Source organism: Pseudophryne corroboree, chromosome 4 (assembly GCF_028390025.1).
Source record: "Pseudophryne corroboree isolate aPseCor3 chromosome 4, aPseCor3.hap2, whole genome shotgun sequence".
NCBI classification, from domain to species: domain Eukaryota; kingdom Metazoa; phylum Chordata; class Amphibia; order Anura; family Myobatrachidae; genus Pseudophryne; species Pseudophryne corroboree.
Window position 1 is genome coordinate 773,005,900 of NC_086447.1, and position 9,210 is coordinate 773,015,109.

The 9,210-nt window shown below is 48.0% G+C and overlaps 1 long non-coding RNA gene across 2 annotated transcripts; it reads left to right on the forward strand.

The window, feature by feature from the left end:
* Positions 1 to 1,483: 1,483 nt before the first annotated feature.
* On the forward strand, positions 1,484 to 9,006 carry LOC134911761 (uncharacterized). 2 transcript variants are annotated; one of them, XR_010176824.1, is made up of 3 exons: positions 1,484 to 1,674; positions 7,580 to 7,635; positions 8,656 to 9,006. It is a non-coding gene; the product is annotated as an uncharacterized LOC134911761 (long non-coding RNA). The 2 variants fall into 2 exon arrangements; XR_010176823.1 differs by lacking the exon at positions 8,656 to 9,006 and adding an exon at positions 8,334 to 8,503.
* Positions 9,007 to 9,210: the final 204 nt, after the last annotated feature.

A 9,210-nucleotide genomic window follows, 5' to 3' on the forward strand; every position in this document is an offset into this window, starting at 1 on the left:
CACACACACACACACACACACACACACACACACACACACACAAGAGTGACAGATGGAGAGAGAGAGCCATGAGGAGAGAGATGGGAGCATTGGGAGAGGGAGAAAAAAGGAGGCAAGGGGAGAGATAGGCATTGGGAGGGAGAGAGAGGAGGGCAAGGGGAGTGAGAGAGTGTGGGGGCATAGGGGGAGAGAGAGAGTCATGGGGAGAGAGAGGGGTGCGTGGAGAGAGAGGGAGAGAGGCATCAGCCAGTTCGTAGTGTCCCTGCACTGTCAGCACTGTCTCCCTGGACTACATTTCCCATGATGCACACACAGGAGGAATCAAGGGCAGAGCATTATGGGAAATGTAGTCCACAAACCACACAGTGGAATACAGTGAGTGCTCGCCTCACCGGAAGGTACTGCTCACCCGACCCCCTGCATGCGTGACACATATGCCGAGCACTCCGCTCGCGGGGGCGGAGTTTTGCGCAATGACGCGGTTGTGTCATGACGTCACGACGCAACCGCGTCATTGCGCGAAATTCCGCCCCCCCCCCCGAGCGGAGTACTCGGGAGGAGGGGAAAGCAGGGAGCCAGAGAGCCAGAGAAGTGCCGCTGCGAGCGCACCGTGCGATTGCACGGCTCGCACGCCGCAAGAAACGGCACTGACAACAGCACACTCAGACATGTGTGACATGCTAGGAGTCAGGATGGGGATCCAGTCTGAAGATCGACAGTGTCTAGGTCGACACTGTTAAGGTTGACCACTATAGGTCGAAAGTCACTTGGTCGACATGTTTTCAAAGTCGACAGGGTTTCTAGGTTGACATGTTCTAGGTTGACAGGTCAAAAGGTCGACATGAGTTTTTTTCTTTTTTTTTACTTTTTAATACTTAACGACACACGTGGACTACGATTGGAACGATAACCTGTGCCGAGCGCAGCGGTAGCGGAGCGAGGCACCTTGCCCGAAGCATGGCGAATGAAGCGAGCCATGCGAGGGGACACGGTGCACTAATTGGGCTTCCCGATCACTGTACAAAGAAAACGTCACCAAAAAAACATGAAAAACTCATGGCAACCTTTTGACCTGTCGACCTAGAACATGTCGACCTAGAACCCTGTCGACCTTCAAATGTTTAGGTCGACCACTATAGGTCGACAGTCACTAGGTCGACCTTCAAACCCTGTCGACCTAGTGACTGTCGACCTATAGTGGTCGACCTAAACATTGTCGACCTAGACACTGTCGATCTAATGATCCACACCCGTCAGGAGGACAGTGTCTTCCGATCCCGACTCCCAGCACAGGGTTTTTACTAGTGGTTAACTTTTCTCAACAATGACAACCTCATCATGAGCTGTGTAGCTGGCTGCTGCAGCTGCAGGGGCGAGGGATGCACTCTGATTGTTTCTCACTCCCTCAGAGAGCCAATCAGAGCTTGATTTGTGCCCTGTTGCCTAGCAGCAGCCTAGGGAGGGGAGGGATCAGAGCAGGCACATCTGGGGCAGACGGAAAGTCACAGAGACAGCCTCCAACGAACCCAAGATGCCCTGAAGCAGACACACAGCAGCAAGGAAGGAGCCAGGGACACTGCAGCTGTCAGGAATTAAAGAAACAGCAAACCATTGGAACCCCATTGAATCATTACAATTCGATGGTGACAAACATCGGAATGACACCACTGAATGGTAAAGTCACTAACATAGAAAGAAAAACATTGATGATTGCCAAACATCGACCATCGATGTACATCCCTACTGCGAACAGATAAGCGCCGCCTATAGGAGAGTGTATGTTTGCTTTGCAAGTGTGCGAACGCATGTGCAGCCGAGCGGTACAAAAAAGTTTTGTGCAGTTTCTGAGTAGCTCAGAACTTACTTGGCCGCTGCGATCACTGTAGCCTGTTCTTGTCTGGAATTGACGTCAGACACCCGCCCTGCAAACGCTTGGACATGCCTGCGTTTTTCCAAACACCCCCAGAAAACGGTCAGTTGCCACCCACAAACGACCTCTTCCTGTCAGTCTCATTGCGATCTGCTCCATCGCTCAGCAGTGATCCGCTTTGAACCCGTACGATGCACCTGCGCATTGTGGTGCATATGCATGCGTAGTTGTGACCTGATCGCAACGCAGCAAAAAATCCTAGCGTGCGATCAGGTCGGAATGACCCCCTAAATCTGTTCTCTAGGGGGAAACCTTGACCACCCCTGGGGTGAAAGGAGGTCATTCTAAATTTTGTAGCAGATGGAAATCTGAAGCTAAAGTGCTTTCTGTCACCTTAAGTTTGCACATTTCAAAAAAAGAAGCATTGTAACTTAAGGAGGCATGTCAAGAGGACATATTTTGTAGGAGGGCGCCAAACACTCTAGACAGCTTTATTTTTACACTGCAATTTAGATTTCAGTTTGGAGTCTGGACACATCCCACCCATATCGTAATCTATCTGCACATGTTACATCTGCCCCACCTGCAGTGCAACATGGTTTTTCCCAGGTGAACTGTGGAGCTAAAGGGGGGTACACACAGAGAAATCCGTGCCTAAATTGTGAGCAATCTGACTAGATTGCTTAGAAATTAAACACGGATCACTCCTTGTGTATGACCATAGCGATGGCTATGCGCGGCCCCACGCGTCGTCGCCATCGCTGACTCTAGATTTGGCATGCATGCATGACAAATCTAGTTAGATCGCTCCCCCCCCCCTCGCTCAGCACACATTACGCTGTGTGTAGGAGCGAGTGAGATGTGTGCTGAGCGTCCTGTGCTAGAACGCTCAGCACAAATCTCTGGGTCCAGGACCAAATCAAATTATTTATGGTAAAAGTGATAGGCAAAACCAGTGCTAATGGCTGCGAATCATAAAATGTGGACAATCAGAAGCACAACTGTACACCACCACATAACTGAACCTAAGGACATGCCTCCCAACACGACCTATTCTAGGAGGGACAACATGCCCTATTCCTGGACTTCTCTCTTTATTTATCATTGACATCACATGTGTTGAACTATTTCATTGATAAGAAAGGTGTTTCATCACAGGTGATGGCAAAAATAAATTAAGAGGGAAGTCCAGGAACAGAGCTTTTTGTTCCTCCTGACCTCGTGTTGGGAGGTACAGTATGTAAGGATAAGCACTATTTACTTATAAGCACAGTTTACTTAATTTATTTTGTCCCCCCCCAAATTTATCAATACATTTTTTTTATCCTAGGGGTGCCAGGAAAAAATGGTGATACTCTGTGTCTCCATGCACGATTCAAGAAAGTTTGGGAAACACTGGTATAGTGTGCATGAATGATCGTTTCAGCAATAACTCGTACACACAAACATGACAGTTAGATTGTCCAATCTGTCGGGCAGGACCGAAAATCTCGGTTACAATCTACTGATATAGGCCATTGTGTGTTCATTCTCAATAATCTGACTATATATTCAGGTGTAAAAATCGGGTAGTGTATGGGTAAAACTATTTTCTCTTACATCCTAGAGGATGTTGTGGTCCACATAAGCACCATGGGGTATAGACGGCTCCACCAGGAGCCATTGGCACTTTAAGAGTTTGAGATTGTGGGCTGGCTCCTCCCTCTATGCCCCTCCTACCAGACTCAGTTTAGAAAATGTGCCCGGAGGAGCCGGTCACAGCTAGGGGAGCTCTCCTGAGTTTTCCTGGTGGTAAGTTTTTTTTAGAGTTTATTATTTTACAGTGAGGCTGCTGGCAACAGCCTCCCTGCAGCGAGGGACTGAGGGGGGGGGGGGGGGGGGGGCAGTGTCCGCCCTGCGGGGTCTGAGCCACTGTCTCCGATGACTGGACACTGAGCTCCAGAGGGGTCTGATCGTTCTCCGCCGCAGGGAAACGCTCGCCCCAGCAGCATGCCGCCACCCCCTTGCATAGCTGAAGAATCTGTGGCAGGTTCCCAGGAACAAAAGCCTGCTTCAGGTATGCCAATGTCCTCCGCATGACGGTGGACCACGCGGCCTGGAGGTGGGGCCAGTGGGAGCAAGACTCAGACAATTCAGTCACGTCTGGGTATCGTCCGGCCTGGATCCCTGGGTGATAGATATTGTATCCCAGGGATACAGGCTGGAATTTCAAAGTCACCCTCCTCATCGTTTTTTCAAATTAGGCTTGCCAGCTCTGCTGGCAGACAGCACTGTCCTACAAGAAGCTGTCCAAAAGTTGGTGGAGGCACAAGTCATTGTGCCAGTTCCTCCTCATTCACAAACCACAGGTTACTATTCGAACCTTTTTGTGGTACCGAAACCGGATGGTTCGGTCAGGCCCATTCTGAACCTAAAATCATTAAACCCCTTTCTAAAGGAGTTCAAGTTCAAGATCGAGTCTCTCAGGGCGGTGATATCAGGTCTGGAAGAGGGGGAATTCCTGGTATCCCTGGATATCAAGGATGCGTACCTCCACATTCCGATCTGGCTGCTGTATCAGGCTTATCTCTGTTTTGCATTACTGGACTGTCATTCCAGTTCCAGGCCCTGCCATTCAGCCTCTCCTGATGGCAGAGATGATAGTTCTCCTCCGAAAACAAGGGGTGAACATCATTACATATCTGGATGATCTGCTGATAAAGGCATCGTCCAAGGAGAAGCTGCTGCAGTCCATTGTTCTCACAACCCGCCTCCTCAAGATCCACGGTTGGATTCTGAACCTTCCAAAGTCACATTTGGAACCAACCCAGAGGTTGTCCTTTCTGGGAATGATCCTAGACACTGAAGTGCAGAGGATGTTTCTTCCGCAGAAAAAGGCATTGGTGATACAAGCTATGGTCCGGGATGTCCTGAAGCCAGCCCGGGTGTCGGTTCATCAATGCATTCGCCTGTTGGGAAAGATGGCGGCCTTTTATGAGGCTCTCCAGTACAGGAGGTTCCACGCTTGGGCCTTCCAACTGGATCTCCTGGACTAGTGGTCAGGATCTCATCTCCACATGCACCAGAGAATACGTCTGTCGCCGAAGGCCAGGATTTCGCTCCTCTGGTGGCTACAATTACCTCACCTTCTGGAGGGCCGCAGGTTCGGGATTCAGGAATGGGTCCTTCTAACCACGGATGCGAGCCTTCGGAGCTGGAGAGCAGTCACTCAAGGAGTAACATTCCAAGGGAGGTGGTCAAGTCTGGAAGCCAGCCTGCCCATCAACATCCTGGAACTAAAAGCCTTCTACAACGGTCTTCTTCAGGCAGCCCACCTTCTAAGAAATCGGGCCATTCAAGTGCAGTCGGACAATGTAACGACAGCAACCTACATAAACCGACAAGGCGGAACGAAGAGCAGAGCTGCAATGTCGGAGGTGACACGAATCATCCTCTGGGCAGAAAGACACGTGTTGGCACTCTCAACAATCTTCATTCCGGGAGTGGACAACTGGGAAGCAGACTTCCGCAGCAGACACGATCTCCATCCAGGGGAGTGGGGTCTCCATCCGGAGGTGTTCAAGGAAATAACAGACCTTTGGGGGTTACCCCAAATAGACATGATGGCCTCTCGTCTCAACAAGAAGCTCCGGCGCTATTGTTCCAGGTCGAGGGACCCACAAGCAGTGGCAGTGGACGCCCTGGTGTCTCCGTGGGTGTTCCAGTCGGTGTACGTGTTTCCACCACTTCCACTCATTCCAAGAGTTCTAAAGCTCGTAAGGAGAACAAGAGTTCAAGCGATCCTCATTGCTCCAGACTGGCCAAGGTGGGCTTGCTACGCGGACCTTCTGAATTTCTTTCAGGAAGAGCCAAGGCCTCTTGCTCTTTGGGAGGACCTGCTGCAGCAGGGGCCGTTCGCCTATCAAGACTTACCGCTGCTACGTTTGACGGCATGGAAGTTTAGCGCCTGATACTTGCTCGGAAGGGCATTTCGAAGAAGGTCATTCCTACCCTGATACAGGCTAGGAAAGGGGTAACGTCTAAGCATTACCATCGTATTTGGAAGAAATATGTCTCTTAGTGTGAATCCAAGAAGTTTCCTACGGTGGAGTTTCAACTCAGATGTTTTATCCTCTTCCTGCAAGCAGGTGTGGATATGGGACTGATGTTGGGATCTGTGAAGGTCCAGATTTCGGCCCTATCCATTTTCTTCCAGAAACAATTGGCTGCCCTCCCTGAGGTTCAGACTTTTTTGAAGGGAGTTCTGCACATCCAACCTCCCTTTGTACCGCCTACGGCGCCTTGGGACCTTAATGTGGTGTTGCAGTTCCTCCAGTCAGATTGGTTTGAGCCTCCACAGGAGGTTGAGGTAAAATTTCTTACATGGAAGGCTGTCACGTTGTTGGCCTTAGCTTCTGCTATACGTGTGTCAGAATTGGGGGCTTTATCCTGTAAAAGCCTTTACTTGATCTTCCACGAAGATAGAGCTGAGCTTAGGACATGTCAGCAGTTCCTTCCGAAGGTTGTGTCAGCATCTCATATCAACCAACCTATTGTGGTGCCAGTAGCTACTGACTCCTCAATTACATCAAAGTCATTGGATGTTGTGAGGGCTCTGAAGATATATGTGAAGAGAACTTCTCATCACAGAAAGTCGGACTCTCTGTTTGTTCTGTATGATGTCAAGAAAATTGGGTGTCCTGCTTCTAAGCAGACGATCTCTCACTGGATTAGGTTCACTAAATAGCACGCTTATTCTACGGCAGAATTGCCGTGTCCAAAATCTGTTAAGGTCCACTCTACTCGTAAGGTGGGGTCTTCCTGGGCTGCTGCCCGGGGGGGCTCGGCATTGCAATTTTGCTGAGCTGCAACTTGGCCTGGGTCGAACACGTTTGCAAAGTTTTACAAGTTCAATACTTTGGCCTCTGATGATCTGAAGTTCAGTCAATCAGTTCTGCAGGAGCCTCCTCGCTCTCCCTCCCATTCTGGGAGCTTTGGTACATCCCCATGGTACTAATGTGGACGCCAGCATCCTCTAGGACGTAAGAGAAAAGAGGATTTTGGTTACCTACTGGTAAATCCTTTTCTCGTAGCCCGTAGTGAATGCTGGGCACCCGTCCATCGCTTTGTTTTCCTTCAACCGTTATCTGGTTCAGTACAACTTTGTTTAGTTATGTACTGCATTGTTACTTGGTAAGTAATGTTTCAGCAGTTGCTGAGTAGTTCAAGCTAGTTAGCTTGATGTGCCTTGTATGTGTGAGCTGGTATGAATCTCACCACTATCTGTGTTAAATCCTTCTCTCGAAGATGTCCGTCTCCTCGGGCACAGTTTCTAGACTGAGTCTGGTAGGAGGGGCATAGAGGGAGGAGCCAGCCCACACACTCAAACTCTTAAAGTGCCAATGGCTCCTGGTGGACCCGTCTATACCCCATGGTACTAATGTGGACCCCAGCATCCACTACGGCCTACGAGAAAAGGATTTACCGGTAGGTAACCAAAATCCTATTTTTTCCCATCGGTCAATTTCTTGAAAAAATTGGCTTATTTTAAAAAAATTAAATAAAGTGTGTAGCACAGATATTGTGACCTTCCTCTAGACGAATAATCGTCCTGATCCAAAAAATCGGACAGTGTGTACCTAGCTTTACTTGCTTTTGTTTTTTGCTTCACTTACAAATCTGATTCGGGCACAATATCCCATAACTCTTTCTGTTCTGGACTGTGTATAGGAATGTGCCTGTGTCCTGACCTTCATCTGCCCACTTTGAAGAAACCCTTTATATAGGTAAGTGATTCATTTTTATATCGCTCACTTAATTTGTATTGTATGTCTCTGCACATTGGCTCCTGAATTTGTTATCTCATAAATATATGTGACAGACATTTATATCAATATTAGATATACTGTACCATCAAGAAAGAATCATGTGGGCTAAATGATTTATTGTCCCGTCTGGCTGGTTGGAACGAACATCTGGTAATATGGAAGCAAATGAGAATTGACCATATTCTTCGAAATGCCGGAAAAGTTACAAAAACAGTAATTCAGACAAATTGGTTAAATCCAGGCCTGGCTAACCTGTGGCTCTCCAGATGTTGTGAAACTACACATCCCAGTAGCAAAACTGTGGCAAGGAATGATGGGACTTCTAGTTTTACAACAGCTGGAGAGCCACAGGCTAGCCAGGCCTGGTTAAATCAAATGGATTTAATCAATTTGTCTTACTGACTATTTTTGTCACTTTTCTGGCATTCCCGAGCAAATGTTTATTTGCTCCCACACATTACCAGATTTTTATTCCATCCAGCCAGATTGGACAATAAATCTTTAGGTGTATGGCCAGTTTTAGATTAGCAGGAAATATTATTATCATTTTTTCTAAAAAAAGAAGTGTACTGCATTGTGCTGCTCTTGCATGATAGTGACTTCAGTATACCTCATTGTAGACATAATGCTGTTTAGAAACAACCTCCCTTCCACAGGAACAAGCTCCCCATTTCCATTTGAACACCAGAAGCGCTGTGTCAATAGCTGGTAATTCCTGCTTGCAGTATCACGTTATACAGTATCAGCACCAAAGTGGCATTACCACAAGATAAGTAATGCATATAAAAATAACAGTGTGAAGTATAATCCTTCAATACACATTACAGATGGAATTATTCATGAAGATAATTATTAATTGCAACCTCAAGCGTGTTTTGTGTGGTTTTATTACACATTATACACATATTTACTACCATGTGACAGTGGTGCTCTCCCATTTCTCAAGTGCTCCCCTTTATGTCCAACATGTATTTTCAGACCTCCATCAGTAGAGCAACAGCAAATGGAGCAGACTGGAATCTGAGGAGAGTGCCCAATTAAGGTGACTGATGCTGGAATGTACACAATAGAAAATGGAGCACACTAAAATTTGAAGAGAGTGCCCAGTTATGGTGACTGGCGTGGGGAGTGCACAGCAACAAATGAAGCACACTGGAAACTATGGACAGTGCCCAGCTGTTGTGACTGGTGGGGAGAGTGTGCACAGGAACAAATGAAGCACACTGGAAACTATGGAGAGTGTCCAGCTGTAGTGACTGGCAGTGAGAGCCCACATAGCAGCAAATGGAGCACACTGGAATATGAGGAGAGCACAAAGCTATGGTGACTAGTGCTGTGAGTATGCACAGCAACAGATATAGCTCTCTGGAGTCTTAGGTAGCTAGACAGCACTCTGTGGGAGCCAGCAAGACAGGCTACTGTAGGGGCAGTGGTCAGGGAGAGGTTTATATAGGCCACTGTAGCTACTGATAGGCTGCTGAAGTCATGCAGAAATCAGGTACAGGATTGGGTGGAAAGCAATCAACTGATGGC